The sequence below is a fragment of the Pteropus medius genome, unplaced genomic scaffold (assembly GCF_902729225.1).
Source record: "Pteropus medius unplaced genomic scaffold, Ma_sr-lr_union100, whole genome shotgun sequence".
Taxonomy (NCBI): Eukaryota; Metazoa; Chordata; class Mammalia; order Chiroptera; family Pteropodidae; genus Pteropus; species Pteropus medius.
In genome coordinates, this window is record NW_024344437.1 from 2,655,456 (window position 1) to 2,680,238 (window position 24,783).

Sequence of the window (24,783 nt, forward strand, 5' to 3'; positions counted from 1 at the left end):
TCTCTAGTCGGGATCTAAGGTGTCTGACTAAAATTAGCCATGGATATTTAGAGGCACCATAACAGGAAGTTGAGTATAATCATGTCCTCTGTGAGTACAAGACTCCCTGAGTGTCTTCGCTTTCGGGGCTCCTCACCTCATCATCCCGCCAACCCCAGCAGCAGCAGGTTCTAGCTCTCTGCTGACTCACACCTGATCTTCCTCTGGTGCTTAGAAAGATTTTCTAATGAAACTTAGAATGCTTTTGCAACACCATACAATCTCCATATTTTAACTCTAATTTTATGAGGATGTTATTTTCTAAACCAGATCCTTTTTTTCTCATCACTCTAAAATTGTACATCTTTTATTAATCATTATTGAGCTGCTGCTACTTTGTGTCCAGTTACAGGAACTAGGATAGCATTGTAAGTTAAAATAAGCAAAGTTCTTGCCCTTAAGTACTTTACTTTCCATTAGGGGGAAACAGAAAAATAAGTAGATGAATATATCATATAATGAGAACTAGTGATAAGTGCTAAGAAGAAAATCTGAAGCATGGTAAGTTGGCTAAGGAATCAATTAGAGGAGAACTTACCCTTTATAAAGTGGTCTGGGAAGAACTCTGATAAGGTTACATATGAACAGAAATCTGAATAAAAAGAACAAACCCTGTGGCTATCAGGAAACAGAGAGCTCCAGACAAAAGGACCAGCAAATGCAAAAACCCTGAGAGGGAGCATGTTTGGTGTGTGTATTAGTTCTCTCAGGCTGCCATAACAAACTAGCACAGACTAGGGGACTTAAACAACTGAAATTCATTTTCTCACAGTTCTGGAGGTTGGAAGTCCAAGATCAAGGTGCTGGCAGGTTTGGTTTCTCCTGTGGTCCCTCTCCTTGGCTTACAGACATTTGCCTTCTCTCTGTGTCCTCCCATGACCTTTGTCTATACATGCATGTCCCTGCTGTCTCCTCCTCGCTTTATAAGGACGTTATCTAATTGGATTAGATTTTCATCTTTATGACCTCATTCAGCTGTAATTACCCCTTTAAAGGCCCTATCTCCATATACAGTCACATTGTGGGTTAAGGCTTGAACATATGAATTTTAGGACACAATTTCATCCATCCATGTTTGCAGAATAAAGATCAGAAAAATTATATATTATTATTATGAATAAATTATTCATTCAGGAATTATTTATTCTTTATTAAGCATTTACTTTGTGTATAATAGTATGTGTAGGACTGGAAGATATAATCTTGAAAATAAAAGGATTTACTGAGGAACAGGTGATGTAATTCCAACAAGCTGAACAGCATCAGACAACATCAGAAAACTGGTTTACATGAGAGAGAGACTGCTAGTTTTAAATTTGATGCCCTTGACCTTGCCTCTATCTTTTCTTCTTTTATTGCTCTTTTGCACTGAATCGTTCTTCTGTTATACCCAAAGGAAAATGAGAACAGTTTAATTTTTCCTGATAAGAAAGAAACTTCAAAAGGAAAAAAAATTATTTTGATCCCCATAGCCTTAACAGAAAATTTATCTCCTTACTATCTACTTATTTTATCATTATCATTCTCTTTGGAGCAAGATGTGTACTGTTGTGTAACCCATAACAAGTGTATTTTGGTTATCCAGTGCTGAATAACAAATCACCCCAGAAATTAGTGTCTTAAACAACAACAGGATTGATTTTGCTCTCAAGTCTGCAACTTAGGCAGAACTTTATTTGCTGTTGGCTGGAACAGCTTGAAGGCTGGATCATCCTATGACTCATTCACTCACGTATCTGGCAGGTGCTGCCAGCTGTCAGCTGAGACTCTAGCTGGGGCTGTTGGCCAGAAGAACACATATGCAGGGCTTTCCATGTGGCCTGAGCTTCCTCACAAATGGTGCCTGGTTCAGAGAGAGGTTAGAGACAGAGACAGAGACAGAGAACCAGGCAGATGCCACATGACCTTTTCTAACCTAACTAGGACCTTTCCGTTATTGGCTATTTTGTTTGTGGGTGAAATTCCCAATTATAGCATCATATGCTAATTCAAAAGTATTTTTATCATCTTGAACAACTTAAAAATTGTTTTATTTCAAAAGACTTAAAGTTGGGAAATTGTTAGATGTTCACAAAGTGACTCTATTGAAGATGAAGGCACGTGTCAAAATGTAAGTGAAGAATTTGAGTAAAATTGTTTCTGAAATGAGAAGAAACATTTATAAATTGAAATATTTTATAAGATTATTTTAAATATGATTATGTAACCAAATTCATATTCTATGGTTCAAGTAAACATTGACTATCTTATTAACATCCATTCTGTTTATATATTTATGTTGACCAAAAAGCTTTAAGTTCCTTTACATTATGAAAATAGAGGCTCAAGTAATCTCACTTCTGGGTATTTATATGAAGAAACCCAAAACACTACTTTGAAGGGACATGTGAATCCATATGTTCATTGCAGCATTATTTACAATAGCCAAGAAATGGAGGCATCCTGGTGTCTATTAATGGATGAAGGGATAAGGAAGAGGTGGTACATATATACAATGGAATATTACTCAGCCATAAAGAAGAATGAAATCTTGCCATTTGCAACAACATGGATGAACCTAGAGGGTATTGTGCTGAGTAAAATATGTCAGAGAAAGACAAATGTTGTATGATTTTACTTATATGTTGAATCTAGAGAACAGGGTAAACAAACAAAACAGAAACAAGCTCATAAATACAGAGAGCATTTTGGTGGTTGCTGGATTGGAGGGTGGGGTTGAGAGGATGGGGAGGCAGGAGGGGAATTAATAAATACAAATTATTAGTTATGTATTATTATAAATAAAAATTATTAGTAGTTATAAAATAGTTATGGGAATATAGAGTGTAGCTTGGGGAATATAGTCACTAGTATTGCAGTAAGTGTACGGTATCAGATGGGCACTGGATGTATCGGGGTGATCACTTCGTAAGTTATGTTCAATCACTGTGATGTACACCTGAAACTAATATAATATTGTATGTCGATTGTAATTGAAAAATAAAATAATTTAAAAAATAAAATAAACAAAGTAGTTAAAAATGACAGTGATTCTAGATGATATATACGATATTTGTTTCATAACTTTGGGATAGGGAAAGATTTCTGAAACAGTATATAAAAAGGCATTTTAAAAATGATTGATAATTGGATTAGATTAAAAATTAAGAAATTCTTAAAATATGCCATCAAGAGAGTGAAATGGAAAACACATAATAAAATTTAAAAAGGGAGAAAATGGAGGATCAGCTCACATTTGGGGTTCAGTTTTCATCATATATAATATTTTTAAACATTAGCTCTCTTTAATTTATTATCCTTGAGTCCAAATGCGTGAATAACACAGTCTGTGTTTTTACTTTTATAATTGATTTCATTTCACTTTGTATCATTATGTGAGAGGTAATACTGACTTTTATAGAGTAAATGCATTATCAATATGATTAATCTTTGAACACAAGCAACCCAATACAGTACATTATACACAAAGGCCCATTCAATACAAATTCTACTGAAGTAATTCAGTAGGTCTATCTTAGACTGTTCCAACATGTAGCACAAAGAAATAATGGGACCCTTGGCAGAAAAAGCTCTCCTCAATTTGTGAGGTAACAAGAGCCTGACAGTGGATGCATCAGGCCGTGTTCAAAGCTGCTATCTGGAAAGGCCCAGATTCGGCATATACCCTGTGCAAACTCAGTAACGACTTAAGCTCTTCTGTGTAAGACTGGCATTTTTCTCATGCTGAATTAAATCAATTGTTATCTTTTTATGCATTTTAATACATGTATATTGTTATACATTTACTATAATGAAAATGAAAAAATATGGTTCCTTTTTCATTGTAATGTTAGAATTTAAGGGAAAAATATATCTTTTGGCTCAGAGGTAGTGGTTATGTCTAACATTTCATTTGTTCAATACATGTGTTCTCAAGATCTAATTAAAGCACCATTATTCTACTTGGTTATTCTCCATGGTGCCCTGAATGTTAGGAAGAGCAAAAGCTCAACAGCTGTGGATGGACAAAAGCAGTTACTTATTTCTATAAACAAAGGGATGTGTGTTTTCTATTGTGGTCCAATGTGACTGTTGACTTACTAATTGGTTTTCACTTAGAAAACTGTATACGACAATATACTATTCAAAATCAGTAGATATCATTATCTCTCTTTGAGATGATGAATTAAATCAAGGTTGAATAAATGTCCTGAGTGAGGATGATCTTAAAAACAAGCCAAATTAAGATCTCTTCGAAAGGGGGAGGTGTTGATCAAAGGACACAAAGTTACAGTTGTGCAAGATGAATAATAGAGAGCCTATCGCTAAGAATACTGTATTGTATACTTAAAATTTTGCTAAAAGGATAGATCTTAAAGTGTTCTCACCACTATATGTATGTATGTATGTACGGTTAGGATAGGAGGAAACTTTTGGAGGTGATGAATGTGTTTTTGGCATTGACTGTGGTCATGGTTTCACTTGTATGTACTTACTCCCAAACTCATCAAATTGTATACATTAAATCATACAGTTTTTATATGTCAATTATACCTCAATAAAGTGCTTTTTCATTGGTCTTCTTTCTCTGTGACATAAGGAACTTGAATTCGTATAACAGTTGATTTGAATAAATTAATAATATTTGAGTAATTAAATGATAGTCTATTTAATTAGATATGAATAGTTGTCTTCCCAACTATTCTGAATCAGCCTTCTTATGATATTCTGCTGGTACAGTCTGCGGAAATACGTCATCTGCTATGACTCTTGGTTTCACCGATAGAGTCAGTGCTGACAGTACTATTTAATTCTGTGTTATTAGTCAATCAGTGTCTAAGGATTACAAGACCTTTATGAAAATTATATATTTATCTTTCAAGCTCGAGGTGGTTGAATCTTTACCTTATGGGAACATGCAATGAAAATATTGGAAAGGTGATTAAAGTTTAATAAAACTGCCAAGTCAATGAGATTGATCTTAGAGATAATATTTCTTGCCAGATTTCAGAAGTGATATAAAATTCATTTTCAAACATTTATCTGCAAAGCTTTTAGGATTTACTTACACTAAGGAGATACCATAGAAGCTTCAGGGAAAAAAATAGAATATTTAGAGGCTTTGGAGATTTTTTTGTTATTTGTTTGCTAAGGCAAAGAAAAGTATTCTGGGAAAGGTACCAACTTACAAACAGCAATGTATTATCTAAATTTGTTTTGGAAAGAAAATTAAAATGGCAGGTGGAGCTGTTTTGATGTTATTTCTCTTACATGGTTTTCTTGAAATTCCAAAGGAAATGAACAAAAAGGTCATTTTGGGGGGAAATGCTTATATTTGGGATAAATTACTAATATGTCTTTCTCACATTTGTTGTTAACAATTATTTGACAAATGTGCTTATTTTTGTATTTAACCAGACCATCAGTTACCTACTAAGAATCAGGAATAAGGTGTACAAGATGGCTAGATAGTCTGCTTCTGACAACTGAGCAGATGGTTTTTTATTTTAAATCTTCCTGCAACAGAACACCTAAATGCCACATAAATTTTACAAAAATGCTTTTACATGTGTAGCTGGGATCACATAAAAGTAAGAGAATACCTAGGGATTTTACATAAAGGGACTACTATCTGAGCGCCAACCTAACTATGAGGCCTCAGTTGACCTCAAGGTATCTGATAGGCAGGGAACTTGAGCCTTGTTTCTTTGATCATTATTATTATTATTATTCCATAGAATTAATTTATTAATAAGCACACTGAAAATCCACATGTGCTTCAGCTTTCACATTTACAGAGGAGCTTTTCGCCATGACATGTTAGGATTCCCCATCACTCCCTGGTGAGCTCTGCAAACACTGACATAGAGAAGATGGCTCATAGGACTCTCTGTTCCTAACTTTCCTTAGGGCCACCATGAATGAGTTAGTGGTTCCCCAAAGTAAATCTAAACTAGATACTCTTAGGAGATTTTTGGTTATTCTCCTGCTGGTCTCTATCCTGGAAACTGATGGAGAACGCCTAGAGAGTTCTATTATCTCTACCAAAATACATAAAAAGTGACTGCTTTTCTTTCACTTAATAGCAATCTGCAAAAAAATGTTACCATCTAAAAAGTGGCATACCCTTCACCAATCTACTGGTAAAAATGAAATTTGAATTAAGCATCACAAATTAGGTAATACATAAAGCTTGTACTAAATGACCATTAAGGGACAGTCAGCTCCTTTTTAGTGGAATTCTTTTTAAGGAAGATATATGTCAGCTTCACACGGTTTAAACTAATAATTCTTCTGTGAACTACTCAAAGTATACATATACTGTCATGCATCAGAGCCAATTCCTATAACAATATGTAAAAAGATAAATTTGTAGGATGCTAACTGAACACTTCAATCTAAGTAATGATACCTATTAGTAAGTATCAGGTTGCACTGTTAGTCTGTGGCTCTCAAACCAGAATAAATACTACATCTGTATTATCCTAAAATACAAGTCTTCTCAGAATTTCATTATGTACATCAACATTTATCATAGATCAACTAGTTTATATCTTTGTTCTTTACCAAAAAAAATTCTAAGGAAAATATAACCAGACTTTATATGGTGTTTAAATCATAATTCATGATTTCTTTACTTATATAATATGACATGGCTCAGGAGCTATGTCCGCTGTCAAAACTCTAGTTCTTTTCAATGATATGTAAAGTACTGCAAAATTAACTATTCCCATACAAAACATATCAAATATAGTAAAAAAGAGCCTTGTGTTTTAATGTCTATTCTGAATAAGAACAAAAGGCCTTACCCTGGAGGAAAGCAGAGTTGGAATCAAGGCCCCATGACCCACTGACACACACAAAATTGACATTTTTACATCAAAACAGTGAATGAGAAGAAAAAAATTGTCCCTGGGGAAAAGGGAGAAAACCAGGGAACTTTGCTTTCTGACTCCTGCTCTGGATCAAAAAATAAAATAAAAACTGGGAACTCTTATCTGAGAATTTTAAACTATGACCTCTTTATTTGGATTTGTGGTTCAAATTACCTACGGCATCCAGGAAACATCAAACATGTAAAGGAGTATCAGGCTAGTAGTGTCTTAAAGCAACTCGCAGAAGTAAATACAAGTCCTCTATGGAGAAATGTACCCTCAACTCAGAGTGCAGAATTCCTGAAATCAGCCTCAGGATTCCCCAAATGAATAAAAGTCATCAGAAACTAAAAATGGCCGAATAAGACACCAAAGGATTTTATATATTGAAATTACCACATGGATAATGTAAAATAAATTAGGACAGTTGTCAGTTTCAATGTGGTTCCTCTAAAGGTATCAAAAACACACATAGGGAGTAACAATATCATAAATGACCAGAAAGTTTTGGGAAAATACCAAATAAAACTAAAAATTAAAAATAATATTATTGATGGAAGCAGTCTAAGTGCTGTGCTCTATTGCTGAATGAGTGGATAAAAAAATGGGATGCGCGTAAACACACACACACACACACTGCAGTATTTTAGTCAGCCCTAAAAAAGAAGGCAAATTGTCATATGCGACAACATGAATGGACCATGAGAGTATTAAGTTAAGCCAGATATAAATTAGTGATTCTACCGGAGCAAGTGAAACTTTTAAAAAAACCAAAGAAAAACAAACTAATAGATATTGATAACATATGGTGGGCAAAATGGGTGAAGGAGTTCAAAGGGTACAAACTTTCAGTTATAAAATAAGTAAGTCCTGGGAATGTAACATACAGCGGGGGTCCCCAAACCCCAGGCCGCTGACTGGCCTATTAGAAACTGGGCGCACAGCCTGTGAGCGGCAGGCCAGTGAGCGAAGCTTCATTTGTATCTGCAGCCAGCATCACCGCCTCAGCTCTGCCTCAGATCATCAGGCATTAGATTCTCATAGGAGCACCGTCCCTGGTGCCAAAAAGGTTGGGGACCACTAATGTATAGCATGTTGACTATAGTTAATAATACTGTACTGCATATTTGAAAGTTGCAAAGAGAGTAGATCTTAAAAGTTCTCATCACAAGAAAAAAAAAAGTTAGTATATGGGTTAAACAGCAGAATAGTCACAGCCAAAGAGAAATTTATTAAAGTCAAAGTTAGAGCTGAAGAAATTACACATAGTATAGCACAAAGAAATAAAAAATATAAAAGTAAGTTAAGAGTCAGAGAGGGTAGAATAAGAAAATCTAATATAACATGGAGTTCCTGAAAGAGAATAAATAGAATAGGGCAGAGACAATATTCTAAAATATAAGAGTTAAGGCACTAAATTGTTCACTTTAAAATGGTTAATTTTGTTATATGAATTTCATCTCAATAAATTATTTTAATGTGTTTCTTAACATATAAATGTAATTTGCTATATGCTATAAATATAAAGAATTTTATATATGTGAATTATATCTTAACGTGTGTGTGTATGTGTCTGTGTGGAAATTCCAAGAATTGATTAAAGGCAGGCATCTATTCTCAGATTCAGGAAGCACGATAAATCCCAGTAAGATAAATAAAAAGAAATGTACAATTAGAGGAAAAAAAGATTATCTCTGAAGCATTGACAATCAATTAACACCATTTTTTATTTAATTTATTATCAACAGACTTCTTAAAGTAACAGTGGAAATTAGAATAGGTTGAAAAATACATCCTCCAGAGGTTGAGAGACAGTAACGTCCGTCGAAGTAGAATAATTCAGGTAAACTGTGCCTGAAGAGTGTGAGCAAAAGGACATTCTCCTAAGGATATACTTCAGAAAGAGGTAAAGTTATTCCTGAAGGAAGAACTGAGATAAAAAGGAATAATAGTAAACAGAAATTTGCAAATATGAATAAATAGACACAAATATTATAACTTCATAATTTGAAGGATAAAATATGGCAGACTTATCAAAGCATTTAATCTACTTCAGAAATTTCTTCTCCATCATATTTCTTTCTCTAGTCATGGGAATGTACCATTATCTGAGCGGACCTTGGCTTCATCCATCAAAAATATAAATATGAGCCTTCCTTTTCCTCCCCTATTCTCCTTTCTCCTCTCAGTATTGTAGACTGAAAATTCATAAATTTAGAACTGATATTCATGCTTTCAGCAAACATTGAGTACTTCCTTTGTGCCAGGCACTGGAGATACAAAACAGCTTACCATCTAGACAGATATGTGAATAAATACAGGTAATACGATGCTAGAGATGCTGTAATAAAAATATTCAGACAGGCAAACAAAAGAGAGAGTGACTGATTCTGAAACCTGAAGACATTGAAAAACTCTTCATAAAAAAATTGTTCCCAAGCCAGCCAGGGAAATCAAGGGCAAGGATGCATACATGTGCCGAGGGTTGGTGTGAAATTAGATGACATGGTAGAGGAACTTCAAAAAAGTTTCACGTGGTCTTAGCATGAAAAAGGAGAGGCTGGAGCCACAGCTAAAGTTATAGCTAAAGAGAAGGGCGGGGACCAGTTCCTGAGGCCTTTGGTCTCCCACTCTAAGAAGTTTAGGCTTTAGTCCCAGGGCAGCAGAATCACTGAAGTGTTTTTAAGCTGAGAAGTTACATGGATAGATTTGCCTTTTAGACATATCACTTGCCATTGATGTGACAGGTAAACCAAAAGATGGGATTTCTAATTGAATATTAGGATACATAGCCAACCTGTAGAGTAATACAAGAAAACATCTAAAACTTTAGGAATAAGATCAGGAAATATGACCATCTAACATGAAAACTATTGAGAATTGACAAAATGCTGAGATCAGCCAACCTCAAAATATTTTCAATATCAGTCTCATCAGCCAGATACACTTAATAGAGATGTAAGATACATATATCAAGGAGACCAGACAGGCTCTTCACCTTTCTGAGCTAACACCAAATTAGAGAGGAAGAGCTGATAGTTAGAAGCGTATGTTTCCAGAGTTGCAAAGAGCTTTCATCATTGGTCAACACCTCACTAGCTTTATTCCACTTTTGCGCTTAACATCTGATTCATTCTTCTGAGCAGAGTACCCTAAGTGAATAACAGGTACCAAATTATCCTGCCAATTATTGCTCTCTTTGTAAATTAATAACTTAATTTTCAGGATCATTAGTCTGTCTTTTGGTTTAAATAAATCAACTCCGCAGAATTTCATCGACTTCCAGCAAACTGGTAATATTTATTTTTCTGAGCCTAACAAAGCTTAGGACTACGGATTCATTCAAGATAATGCTCACTTGCAAGCAAGTTTCTCCTTGGCGTTATATCTACTGCAATAATAAGTGTGATTATCTAAATGTCCTAGGAAACATCACTCTTCTCTGAAATTCTCTGGTGTATATCCAACTATGCAGCACAAAGAAAAGCATACATTTCTCTGAACTTTTTTTCCTGGAGTGCTATACTCAAATTTTGATTGGCTGAATAGCTTGTTGCCTTTTACCCATCAAACAAAGGTTGAGATTTTATAACTTGCTAGGAGATTTTTCTAGATTCATATTTTGAATCTGTGGGCTTTGGATCTGAGGGTTTTAAGCTAAACTAGAACCAGGTACATCTTAGTAATTACTGTTCATTGGCCATGGTCTGGAATACTGTACATTAGCATTCCACAGGTTTTAACAAAATGTTTATGAAGTTTTAGATTTTCTACTGACTCATACTTTCAAAAATTTTAATATTTACTTCTAAATATCCTCAAACTTGTCATGTTATGATGAAAAGCAAATTTTAAAAATAATTGGAAGCATTTCAAGCACCATCAGCCAACTTCCCAAAAGAAGTTGCAACCTTTGCGTATAATTACATTTCTACAGCTAAATCCAGGTTTCTTTTTAGTTATATTACAAGATATATATGGTACCAATTAATTATCAACTTCAGACTGTATCTGAATCTTGTCACTTTTCTAAGTTGTTAATGAACATGATATTCTGTGAAAACCAATGCTTAAACAAATAATTATACTAGTAAGTCTTTCATCCTGAAATAACCACTGACTTGCTATCGCATTTTTCCTTTTTTATTTCACAGCTATAGTATTAATTAGCAAACACCAGCTGCATAGTTGATTTGTACTTCACTGTCCTTTAATTCCTTTTCCAACCCACATACCATTTTCGACACTCTCCCCTACTTTGTTCCTTTCCGTTACACCCACCTTCATATTTCCAAACAGGATCAACTGCTGCTGATTTTAGAACTGTTGGCATATTACAATGGTGAGAACAAAAATTGTTCTGGGGTATCTATCTGAACAAGTTGTGGTTTAAGTAGAAGCCATGGGATATTTTTCTGGCTCCAACCACCTCTCATAATCTCAATGATTTCTTACCTGCCCCTGACACCATGGCTCCCCCATGGGACCGGATTTGGTTATAGAGAAGCAGAAGATGACATGAATGAAAGTGGTGTGCAATTCCATTCTACTGCAAGCTGTAGCCTCACTCTCTGCGCAGCTTGTCCCGGCCTTACGGACAGTGAGATGCTAGCTTCCCCTTTTAAGATCAGGCACAGACCTGTCACTCACTACCTTGATTATAACCGATAGGAGTTTCAGGAGAATCTCCAGCTGAGAAAGAACTTCTGTACAAGCAATATCTGCCATTTGCAACAATGTGAATGAATCTGGAGGATATTATGGTAAGTGAAGTGAGACAGACAAAGACAAATATATGTAGAATCTTAAAAAAATGGAACTCATGGAAACAGATAGCAGCATGGTGGTTACCGGGAGCTGAGGAGTCGGGGAGATGGGGAGACGGGGAGATGCTAGCCATCAGTTGTTACGATGAATAAGCTCCAGGGATCTAACGTGCAGCATGGTGACCATACTTAATACTATGTTGTTTATTTGAACTTTGCTAAAAGAGTAGACCTTAAGCATTCACACACACAGAGTATATCGGGGGATAGCTGTGTTAATTAACCTGATTGTGGTAATCATTTCACAAAGTATATGTATGACAACTAATCATGTGGTACACTTTAAATGTGTACAATTTAATTGTCAAATATACCTCAATAAAGCTAAAACAATATATGATGCAGACTCTTCTGGTTGGGGTCATATTTTCATAGATCTATAGAGCTAGAGATGGCATCCATTACTAACATGGGTATCATCCTTCTATAGTTTACAAAATATCTTCTTTATTTCATTCTTTTTTCTCCATTTGAGAAGTTTGCTGAAGTTAAATAACTGACCTGAAGTTGCCCTGTTTCGTAGTTTGAATAATGGCCCCCAAAGATTTCCACACCCTAATCCCTGGAACCTGTCAATGTCACTGTACGTGGGACTTCACCAGTGTAATTAAGGCAAAGATTTAGAGGTGGAGAGATTATCCTGGATTATCTGGGTGGGCTCGATGGGTCACCAGGGTCTTTATGAGAGAAAGCAGTAGACGACGTGATGAGAGAAGTAAAAGATTGGAGTGATGGGAAGAAATGGTTATGAGCCAAGGAAAGTGCGGGGCCTCTAAAAGCTGGAAGAGGCGAGGAATGGATTGCCACCTGGAGGACCCAGGAGGAACCAGCCCCGTGGACATCATGATTTTAGCCCTGGAAGGCTCATTTGGGGCTTTTGAGAGAGAATAAATGTGTGCTATTTTAAGCCACTAAAGTTGTAGTAATTCGTTATAACAGCAAAAAGATAACTAATATACCCAGGAAATGCTTGTTTCCGTGTTTTCAGTGCCAGGCAGGACTGCGGTGCCTGTTCCATGGCACTCATAATGCTTGTGCTGTTGTTTTCATGAAAATTTTTTAAAGTTTCATGTCATGAGGTAGATCTTATATCAAGTCCCGATCTTTTCCTAAAAAGGAGACAAGAAGACTGCAAATTATATGTTTTAGAAATTTTCTTTTCAAATTCACAGCTACAAGGAGAAATTTCTACTTTTTTAGTTGTCCAAATAGACAATCTCTTCGGGCTTGGAAAATTTTTAATTACTCCTTGACTAATTAGAATTTCTGTATTAAGGATGACTAGAATTTCATAAAAATTATTTTTTAAAGAAAACTTCAAGTAGGATGAACTCGATAGATCCTGAAATCATCTTGCTACGCTAGCATCTTATTTCTATCAGGGATTGTCTCATTTCACACAGTTCCACTGAAGATATAAACAGCCAAAATATAGTGTCTGCTGTGGTTTCTAAGTAATGGTCACACTTTTGCCTCCAATAAATCCTAATGTGATAATAATAGACTTGTCTTTTGCCAAAATCTCTTAAATTTCCAATTTATATGACTGAAACAAAAAAAAAATTTAATTCTTTTCTGCAAGGAAGATTGTAAAGCTAATTTCCCTAATGCCTTATGATTCACAAAGTTAAAAGTTTATACATATTCAAATTTCAGAATTCTAGTGATTACTTTGGATTCCTGATAGGGTTTCAGAAAGAGAAAAGAAGAGTAGTCAATTATATTTGGGGTCAGACAAGCTATATTACAGTTTAAAGAAGCTGATTTTCTTTTTACAAGACTTCAGTTATGGACATTGTTCAAAGGGTTATGTGGAAAACTGTGTCAGGAGTCAGAGAAACTGCGTAAGAGAGAAATAGGGTTGTTTGGACTGAGCATAGAAGAGTTGTTTCCAGTGGGTCTGGCCCTTTTGGCCATCCTCAAACAATTTCCAGAAAATCTGAGTTTTAGGAGAGCCTGGGGTCAAGAATTTTCCAAAATAGATTCACAAATATAGACGACAATCTGGTGACAGCCAGAGAAAGGGAGGTTGAGGGGCTAGAAGAAAGAGGTGAAGGGTTAAAGAAGAACAAATTAGTAGTTGATAGATGGTCATGGGGCTGGGGAGCACAGCATAGGGAATGCAGTTAGCCTTAAGGTAATGGCTAGGTGGAGAGCCAGAAGGGTGATAGAGTAATTGAGGGGATTGTTTCATAAACCATATAAATGTCTAACCAAACAAATAAAAAAATGAATAAACTCATAGACATAGACAACAGTGTAGTGGTTACCAGAGGGAAAGAGGGTTTGGGGGAGGATAAAGAGGGTAAAGTGGGTCAAATATATTGTGACTGAAAGAAACTAGATTGGATGGTGAGCACAAAACGCAATATACTGATGATGTATTATAGTATCTACACTTGAAACATATAATGTTATTAACCAATGTTACCCCAATAAATTTTTTAAAATATTTCAAAAGAAAACTAAATATAAACAGACCAGAAAGGAAGAAAGAGAACCTCAAACTCACCCTCATGTGTTTGCCACTGTAGCCATAGATTTACAACAGTGCTTGACAGATGGTAGACACTCAGTAGTAATTGTGGAAAGCATGCATAAGTGCATAAACGAATGAACACGAAAGGGACTGCTTCCTTGAATATTTTTCCAAGAATGAATGCTATGTCTTAATGGCACTAAGCTTATTTACTCCTAGAGGAATCACTGTCACTCTAAACAAATATTTGAGCTGTGGCGTATAGGATACTTTATCAAGCCAAGAATACTTTCATTATCAAAAGACTTTCCCCTGCAGTCAATGCCTTCTTCAACTGAGCATATAACAACCTACTGTTCTTTAGTAACAATGAATCATATTATGGTTTGTTATGTTTCATAACAACTAGCTGTTTTTGAGGCTGCATTGCAGACTCAATAGTCTAGGAGGAGAGAGAAGAGCATTGGATTGAACAGTTTCTATCCCTGATACAGAGGCATATCACCAGGATGGGGATGTATTTATCTCCAGCCAATATATGTCATGTAATGTTCTTTATTATAAGTGACTTAGGATTTTTGATTAACATTTGATATACATGAAGAATATGGTAAACATAATTTTCCCCTAAATTTTAATACAATTTTTCCCTAAAAGTCCAAATCTATTAAAAAGAAAGCAATTTCAAGCAGTGCCTCCAGCCTGACGTTACAGTTGTAATAATGTACGCTGGGATCTGGGGACAGTAATAAGGTAGAGGAAGTGTGTCACACTTGCGTCTGTTTTGTCATGCTTCAATGTTGAAAGTTGAACAGGATAGCAAAGTTGAACCCCTATAGGAAGGAGATCTACGGCACAGGGAGAGAACAGAGCATGATATACAATCCCCTAATCACAACAGAGGGACAGTTAGGGACATAAATGGAGGGTGCAAGCATCAGGAAAAGTAAGTTTCCAAGGAGCCAGGTGAAGCCAAGTAAAAAGGAAGTGAGCCTGACCGCTCGGGCAGTGATAGCCTTGAGCATGGTTCTGGCATATGCACAGTCTGGGTGAGTATGCAGAGTTCAGGACAGAGGCAAGGAAATTAGTAAAGAACAAATGTCAGGAAGGGTATTTTAAGTTTGAAGATGGCAAGTAGATGGTCTACAGAAGGACACAATCAAGATTGATCTTGTTTTGTGATTTTTTTTTATTGTGGTAAACAGGTAAAATATAAAATTGGTTATTTTAACTGTTTTTAAGTGTATAATTCAGTGGCATTAAGAATATTCACAATGCTTTGACACCAAAAGCAAAGGTAATAAAAACAAAAATAAACAAATGGGGCTACATCAAACTAAAAAGCTTCTACACAGCAAAGGAAATCAACAAAATAAAAAGGCAATCTACCAAAAGGGAGAAAATATTTGCAAATCAAATATATGATAAGGGGTTAATAGCCAAAATATACAAAGAATTCATATAACAAAATAGCCAAAAAATAATAATCCAATTAAAAATTGGGCAGAAGAACCAAAGAGATATTTTCCAAAGGACATACAAATGACCAACAAATAGATGAAAATGTGTTCAACATCACTAATCAGGGAAATATAAATAAAAACCATAATGAGATATCACTTCACACCTGTTAGAATGGCTATTATCAAAAAGACAAGAAATAACATGTTGGTGAGGATATGGAGAAAAGAACCCTCGTGCACTATTATTGAGAATGTAAATTGGTGCAGGCGCTATGGAAAACAGTTCAGAGTTTCCTCAAAAAATTAAAAATAGAACTTCTATATGATTCAGCAATTTTACTGCTGGATATTTATCTGAAGAAATCCAAAATGCTAATTTTAAAAGATAGCTGCACCCCCCATGCTTATTGCAGCGTTACCTACAATGTCCAAGACAGAAACAACCTAAGGATCCTTTGATGGATGAATGGATAAAGAAAATGTGAGATATATATATATTGCAATATTATTCAGATATAAAAAAGAATGAAATCTTGTCATTTGTGACAAAATATATGGACCTCAAAGGCATGAAATAAATCAGACAGAGAAAGACAAATACTCTGCGATCTCACTTTTATGTGGAATCTAAAACAAAACAAAAAACCAAGCTCATAGATTCATAGATACAGAGAACAGATTGATGATTGCCAGAAGCAGGAAGTGGGGAGTGGGGAAGATGTGAAAAGAGGTCAAAAGGTACAAACATTCAGTTATAAAATAAATAAGTCATGGGATATGATGTGCAGCATGGCGACTATAGTTAATTATACTGTATTGCATGTTTTGTTTTGGTTTTTTTTTGAAAAACAGATTGTTTCTTACTTCGCTCCATAGGTTAACAAAAACATGTTCACCATCTCAAACCTTTTGTGTGACCTTTCATTTACCAAATTTCCACCATAAATTCTTAATAATTCTCCACAATATGACACCAAATGACTTCCATCTTCATGCTCTGCATTCTCTTACTGCAGTCTGGCTTCACCAAAGAACTTAGAACAAGGCCACCAAACTTCTCATCTTACAAGTCCCACTATCAAAGAAAGTGACCCACACTTTCTCCTACGGAGTGGAAAAATTCCAAGACAACATAGATTAGGAAGATCACCCATTACATATCTAATCAATTGGGTATCAGGTCAATAACACAGGAATGTCTGTTGCAGCCATAGGTAACCAGGAGGAAAAATAGAGGATATATGGTCAAAGATAGATGTGCACTAAAAATGATAAAACTATTTTTACAGAGATTTCTTTTGGTTATAATTAATAATTTAAATTAGGCTGCTTATAAAAATCACAATGAGCATCATTATTAAATAATTTAATTCCCAAAGTTAGAAATTTTTAATTATATGCTTATATATCAGAACCCTTTAAGGAGGCTGCTAATAAATACTGTCAAAATTTGCAAATATAGATTATAGACTAGTGGTTACAGAGGGTAGGGGTGGGGAAGGAGTGGGGAGGTAGACGGGGTAAAGGGGGTCAAATAAAGGGGGTAGGGGAGAGTGAAGTGGGTAAAAGGGATCAAATATATGGTAGCTGAAGGAAACTGGACTTTGGGTGGCAAACACACAATAGAATATACAGATGTCACATTACAATATACACCTGAAAATTATATAATTGTATTAACCAATGTTACCCCAATAAACTTAATTTTTAAAAAGTTAAAAAAAATTGCAAATAAAGTTTTTAAGTCAGAATTGAAAGCCACAATAAGCAACTCCTCTGTATAGTTATTACCTCTAACCAAGGCCTAGGAATTTACCTAGACAAATAGCTTTTATAACCTACCAAAAAATAGGATAATTCATAAATTCTCTAAACTGTTTTTCCCTGCTGTGGCCAGCCCTTGATCTATGACTGTAAAACTTAGCAGACTTCGGCATGGTCTAATGTTAGTTTTATTAAGTTACTGAAAATCTCTATAAATTAGCATTATTTCTCAAATCTGGAAAGTTTTCTCATTCTGAATGCTTAGACATTTAGGTCACGAATTGAAATGCTAGTAAAAAACTTTCATCTTCAGTCAAGTTGTATAGTTTCATGGCATGAAATTGACAAGAGTATTTAAACATTCAGAGCATGCAAATACTTCAAAGCATTATGAACTTTGAACTTAGCACATTTTACTAAATTTCAGTATTTCCAACTACAGGAAAACCAAACTGCTATCAGGTTTGAGATGATTTAAGCTAACTCAAATTCTTCTTGATTCTTGATATCAATATTAGATTTACAGTTTTATTATAGTAACAAATAGTTTTGTTACAGTGAGAGCTATGCACATATACAGATTATAATTAAATTCATATAGAACAATACTTACATTTTTAAGTTACAACTTTTGATCCTAAATGAAGTACAGCTTAAGTTTACAAGAAAGATAAGAAAATACACAAGACAAAAATAGAGTTGACAGTAAAAATATAACTATCTGTTCTTGATACAACATGTGGAAACTCTTAGAAAGCTACGTCTTCTTAATCTGATCGTCCAAATCGTTAAAGTATAGATGATTCAGCACCATTTTGCCAGAAATTCACTTGGCAGGATCACAGACTAACATTTCTGAGAGCAGATCCAATCCATTTTCATCCAAGTTTTTGACATGGGATCTAGGCTTCCTGGGTTCCACATGGGAAACGTATTCCTGTAGTCCTGGAAAGATTCTGCTTCTGGCCACACTTCATTGTGGGGGTACTCAAAGCTCTGGAAATTCTGAAGAGTTGATCGATGTCTAAATTTCCATGGAGAAGCGGTTTCTTAGTTGCTAATTCTGCAATTATCATGCCTATACTCCAAATGTCAACTAGAGTCAAATACCAGCTGAACCCAGCAATACTTCTAGAGCTTTATACTAAAGTGTTACTACCTCATCTGCATGTACCCTAGGCCAGTGGTCCCTAACATTTTTGGAACCAGGAACATGGATAGGGGGTGGGGTGGAGGGTGTGATGGTTTCAGTATCATTCAAGTGCATTATATTTATTGTGCACTTTATCTCTATTATTATTACACTGAAATATATAATGAAATAATTATACAACTCGCTATAATGCAGAATCAGTGGGAGCCCTGAGCTTGTTTTCCTGCAATTAGAAGGTCCCCTCCAGGGGCGATGGGAGACAGCGACACCCGAAATGTGTTGCTTATGTCCAGTCCACCCTGTAATCTCGTTTTGGTTCCTGTCACTGCAGAAAATCTGCTTCACAAAGATAGGATGTTGGAAATGGAAGCAACTTTTTCAGAGTTTTTGTGACAATCTCAAGATAGTCTGCCTTGACTTTAATCCAGAACGTATGGAGAGTTAAAGTCGTCTCAAACATACTTTTAAGTATATCGTCAAATGTGATCTCAAGCAGTTATCCTCTTCTAGCACGGACAAAGTCGATTCACCTTGCTTATTCACAAACGAGTCCATTCCTTCCCAGTTCGGGGGTCTTTTGTGGTTGGGAGGTCATGCTCAACCTCTTTTGAAGGCTGAGACAGGTGATCATGTGCCAGCTGGGAGAAAGAAGGCTCAGTCTCTTTCAAAATCTCTGCTATGTTTGAAACATGTCAAAAATCCCAATGTTCACTTGTTGCTCCCATAATTCCAGTTTGGCTTTGAATGCGGCCACTTTATCTGCCAACTTGACCACTGTTGTCATTCTCCCTTAAGGTGACAGATCAAGCTGGTTAAGCAGGTTGAATATGTCACACAAGTAAGCAAGTTTTGCGACCTATTCTGTGTCACTGAAATGTGCTGCCAGTGGTGACTGATTTTCTAAAAGAAGTCTCTAGAGTGGCTCTCATAACTCAGAAACTCTGGCCAGTGATCTACCGATAGAAAGCCACGTCACTTCCGTGTATGAGAGGAGACGCGTGTGCTCTGCATCCATCTCCCCACAGAGCTGCACGACAGACGTGAGTTAAGGGCATGTACTTCAAGTGGCCGATCATTTTAATCACATCCTGCAAAACGTTATTAAATTCAAGTGATATTTTTCAGCTAGCCAGCTTTCCTCTATGGATGACACAGTGTGTAGACTCACATTCAGAAGCAACCTCTTTGACCCAGGTAGTGAAATCATAAAGCTGTAATGGCAGCCACTCCATCCGTGCATATACCGACACAAATGACCAATTCAGTTTTCCTGATAGGTAATCTTTCAAAGATTTGAATAGTTCTGCATCTGTGATGTCAGTTGGCAACAAAAGTGTGCATAACATACCCTCACACACATCCTCCTGAAAAATAGATCACACAGAAACAAGCATTATTGCCTTGTTGTCAACATCTGTAGACTCGTCAACCTGGATGCACACTGCAGTGACTCATTATTTAATCCACTCTAACAATTGTGCCTCATTGTCCTCTGCTATTTCATTGATTCGTCTAGTTATGGTGCTAGCTGAAAGAGGAACACGTGCCACCTTCTTCAGCTTCTCCTAAAAGTTCATGACGAATGTCCTTAGCAGCAGGCAGGACCAACCCTTCACTTATTCTAATAAGGAGCACGCAACTCAGGTCCCTCGCATGCACAGTTCACAATAGGGTTCACGCTCCTAAGAGAATCTAATGCCTGATGATCTGAGGTGGAGCTGAGGCGGTGATGCTAGCGCAGGGGAGAGGCTGCAAATACAGATGAAGCTTCGCTTTCGCTGGCCCACCGCTCACCTCCTCCTGTGCAGCCCTGTTCCTCGGGAGTTGGGGACCCTTGCTCTAATAAATATTCCAAAATCTCTGGCAAGGCCAAAATCAGACAGTTTAATTGTTCCTTTGTCATTAATCAATAGGTTTTGAGGTTTTACGTCTCTGCATAGAACTCTTCAAGAGTGGCAAAACACAATCTCTTGTAGGATTTGGTACAAATAACTCTTAACAAGTGAAGAATCCACAAACCTACCAGGAAGGATAGAATCCAAGTATTTCTTTAGATCCATGGGAAGGAATTCAAAGATGAAATATAACCTGGAATCCTGCATTAGCACATCTTGAAGACTGACTACAATTGGATGACAAAGTTCTTTTAATAGAGAAATTTCTCAAATTGCAGTTCTAGGAACCCCTTCCTTTTTACTTTCTAGTCTAATTTTCTTCATGGCTACCACTTTACCTGCAGTTTTGTGTCTACCCTTATACACAACTGCATACGTACTTCCTCAGATCTTCTCTATTTTGGTATAGTCTTCCATAGTTAATCAATAGGTCTGGTAGTTTTGCTGGATGATTGCCCCAGAAGGGGCGGCAGTGGCTACCACATCAGCAACGCTCTTCCCTCGACTTTCCAGAGCCAGCTTTGAAGCTAAGTGCCTGTATTGCATGTTCGAAAGTTGCTAAGAGAGTATATCTCAAAAGTTCTCATCACACAAAAAAATTTTATAACTATGTACAGTGACATGTTACTTAGACTTACAATGGTGATCATCTTACAATCTATACAAATATCGAATCATTACATTTACTCCTGAAACTAATTGAATGTTATGTGTCAATTATGCCTCAATTAAAACAAAGAAATAGTAGGTTTAAGAAACACAAACAAACAAACAAACAGACAGCTTGCCTGTGTCATAGCGAGCAAGGTGTGAATGGTTTGAGATGAAGTCAGTAAAGTAGCCAGAAGCCAGGTCAGGGACTTTGTGAGCTCTGTTGAAGAGTTTGGATTTTACTCTAAAAGTAATGAGAAGCTAGTGAAAGATTTTAAGTGAGAAGCGACTTGATCTGATTTACATTTTTAAAAGATCATTTCGGCCACTTTGTAGAGACCTTGGGTCAAGGGTTGAAGCAGGGACAACTGTGAAGACCACTGTAGCAGCCTGGGAAAGAGACGATGGTGGCCCAGCATAAGCTGTAGCGGTATGGACAGCAGGGAAGGGAGAGATTTAAGATATGTTTAGAGGTAGAGACAACAGAATTTGCTTCTGAATTAAATGTGGGTTATGCAGGAGAGAGAGGCATCAAGGATAACTCCTGGTTTTCTTGTCTGAGAAGCCGGATGGCACCATTAACTGAGACAGGGATGAGTGGAGAATGGAGTTTGGGAGGTAGACATTAAGAGTCTCATCACAGTCATGTTGTGACGGTGGCATCCATTAGATCTCCACGTCGACACAGCAATCAGGCCATTGAATATATGAGTATGGAGGTGTGGAGAGATAAAGCTTTTAGAATTCTTCATCACAGGTGGTATTTAAAGCCATAGGTCTAAGCGAGGTTACTTCAAGAGAGTGTATTGCTCAAGAAGAGAATGGCTCTCAGGACAGAGCCCTAAAGAGCTTCAACATTTAGAGAGTAAGCAGAGATGAAAACAGCAACAACACAACAACAACAAAAAGCTGAGAAAGCAGTGAGAGAAGAGGAAAAGAATGTGTGTGATGTCATGAAAGCCAAGGAAAGAAAGTGTTTCAAGGAGAGAGCAGTCAGTTGTGTCAGTTGTGCTGAAAAGTAAAGTAGATAAGAAAAGGAACTGGTCAGATCATTCATGAGACCGTGAATAGGGGTTTTGATGCCTGGGAGGGTGCTGAACGCAGTCCAACTTCATGTGGTCCTGCTTTTCACTTCAGTGAACAATTACTGAGACTCTACTGGTTGCCAGTTACTAGGCCAAGTGAGGGGGATAGAAATGAAAAAGTCCTGGAGGAGAAAAACACGAAAACAAATAGCTATAATTCAGGAAAACAAATTAGACAATAGAAGACTGTCTCAAGATGATATGAGAATGGCAGAGTGATTAAGATAGAGATGCCTGGAGTCCTGGCACTACTGCTTATAGCAATGTGACAATTGCTAATTATGTTATTTTCTCAAGATGGGCCTGTTAATACCGATCTGAACACCTTGAGACATAGAAAGCATTTGTAAAAATCAAATACTAAATAGAGACCAGACTTGAAAATTCCCTGAGCAGACAGAACCAATAAATCCATATAAGGAAATTTAATTTAGCTTATTCTGCAAAACGAGTGGAACTTAACTTGGGCCACTTGTTGTAAATGCCTCTGAAAACTATAATGAAAACTTAAACTGTTCCTCAAATTTGACATGAGGTAACCACTTTTAACCACTCCCTTACCACTAGTGAACTTCTAATGTTACAGCCAGTCGTTGTGAAGGAAAAATAGCCCCTGCGTTTTCACTGTGTAAGCTGTCTTATGACAATATATCTCTGAGCCTCAATCAACTGTTGGTTTGAGAACTCCCAGTCTGCGAACTGTCCTTATTTGCACAATCGATTCTTACTAAACACTACTTTACTGATCCAATGGTTTTAATTTTGCTACTTTTGGATTTTTGACACATTTTATAAATGCCAGCCATGGAATGTGAACTAAGAAGAGGGAAGAGGACTGTCAGAGAATTGAGTAAGATGTCATAGAGGAGGTGACATTTAGAACTGGTTCCTGAAAGAGTGGTGTGAGTCTATTAGGCTTGCAAGAAGCATAAGGAATTTCCAGACTGAGGAAAGCCAAAGACCATGAGCAAAGAGAGTTGAAATTGCATGGCCACTGATACGCATTCAGTTCAGTGGGAGTGCTCGTGGAGTGTGGGGTGTGGGGGATGTAAGGAGCTGAATCCATTTGGCTGAGACCAATTAGATGTAATGAGCCTTGTGGGCCATTTGTAGGGATTTGGACCTTGATCTTCAGGCAGTAGGAGTTCAAAAAAATATCCTTAGGCAGAGGCATGGCACAAAAATATCCTTAGGCGGAAACATGGAATAAAGGAAGTCGAGCATGTTAGATCCTATAGAAACAGTGATGTATGTGTGTGTATGTATGTATGTATGTATGTATGTATGTATGTATGTATGTATAAACAAGACATTGAAAACAAGATAAAGCTAAGAAAGTTTTACTTTGGTAATCTCAGAAAAGTTTGGAGGCTGTTGAAATGCTGGTAGGTGCCTGACGATGATAACGGTGGTAGAGGAAAGGAAGAGGAAGGGATGAACTCTACAGACACAGACATAGGGGTGAACAGAAGAGTTGAAGCAAACCCTTGGTTTGCAGGTGACCCCCAAAATGATATGGATCTAGAAAACCCTAGATTGGGACAGTCTGAAATGCAAATTACCTCATATAATCTTTATAACACCTTTGGGCATAGCTGTTATTATCACTACACTGCATGTAAAAGTCAGAATGATTAAGAGAATTACTCAAGATCTGCTACAGCTATGAGCTCCAGAGGGCACCTCTATTCTGTTTCTGCAGAAACTGAGTGAAAAGTTCTTTCTAGACCACGATAGCCTGTCTGAAAGCAGGAGCTTGGGTTGTACCAGAAACTCAGCAAGTCGAATAGTTGCTCCTACTCAACTTCTTCTTATAGACAAGTAACTCATTATAGTTTGTTTCTTGAACACTGTCACGCTGAAAAGGAGAGCAAAATATGATTTGTATTATCTTCCAGATTTATAAGAGTCCAGATTTGCCCAATTCAAATTCCATCTGTATAGTCCAGTGTTCTTCATTAGGAAAGATATTTCTAAGCTGTTAAATGGTTCACAGTGTAGACCTGGGTCCAAGCCATGAGACTCTGTATGTAGGTCAGATACAGGAAATGAAGTACAAGTTACAAGCAATGGGATGGGGGAATGGGATTGTTGGCTCTTTGTTATTAGGCAGCTTCTTGAATACAATGGGCATAAAATGCAATAGATACAATGAGAGTAACATAAGGTAAACTATTATTGCTTGTGGAACATCTAGTTGAATCACACACCATCAGCCACAAGCTCCCTCCGAGGCTCACAGGACGCCTTGTCTTCTAGAAGTTAAGAGTCTGAAAGAAGCCTGACATCTGGAGCAAAGTGAAGCTGCCTCTAATGAACTCTAAAAGAAAAAGAAAAACTGAATTTAAAATAAATCTGTCAAAGATAATGGTAGAGTCGAACACTGAACTTTCACACCAGTGGTCTACTAAGAGAGAGTCCACACGCACCTTCAGAAGGAAGAGGCGCTTCTTTAAAGAAAAAGCAAGAATTGGTATATGAGCCCAGAAAGCTGTTTTATATACTCTGGTAAGTCTGCTTTTCACTCTTTCATGAAAGTTATAAACATCGGGATTGTTATTAAATAGAAGAAAG

At 36.7% G+C, this 24,783-nt stretch overlaps 1 pseudogene; it reads right to left on the reverse strand.

Moving 5' to 3' along the window:
* Positions 1–20,890, reverse strand: part of LOC120610678 (cyclin-dependent kinase 1-like) — a 37,585-nt pseudogene extending 16,695 nt beyond the window's left edge.
* Between the last annotated feature and the right edge of the window lie 3,893 nt (positions 20,891–24,783).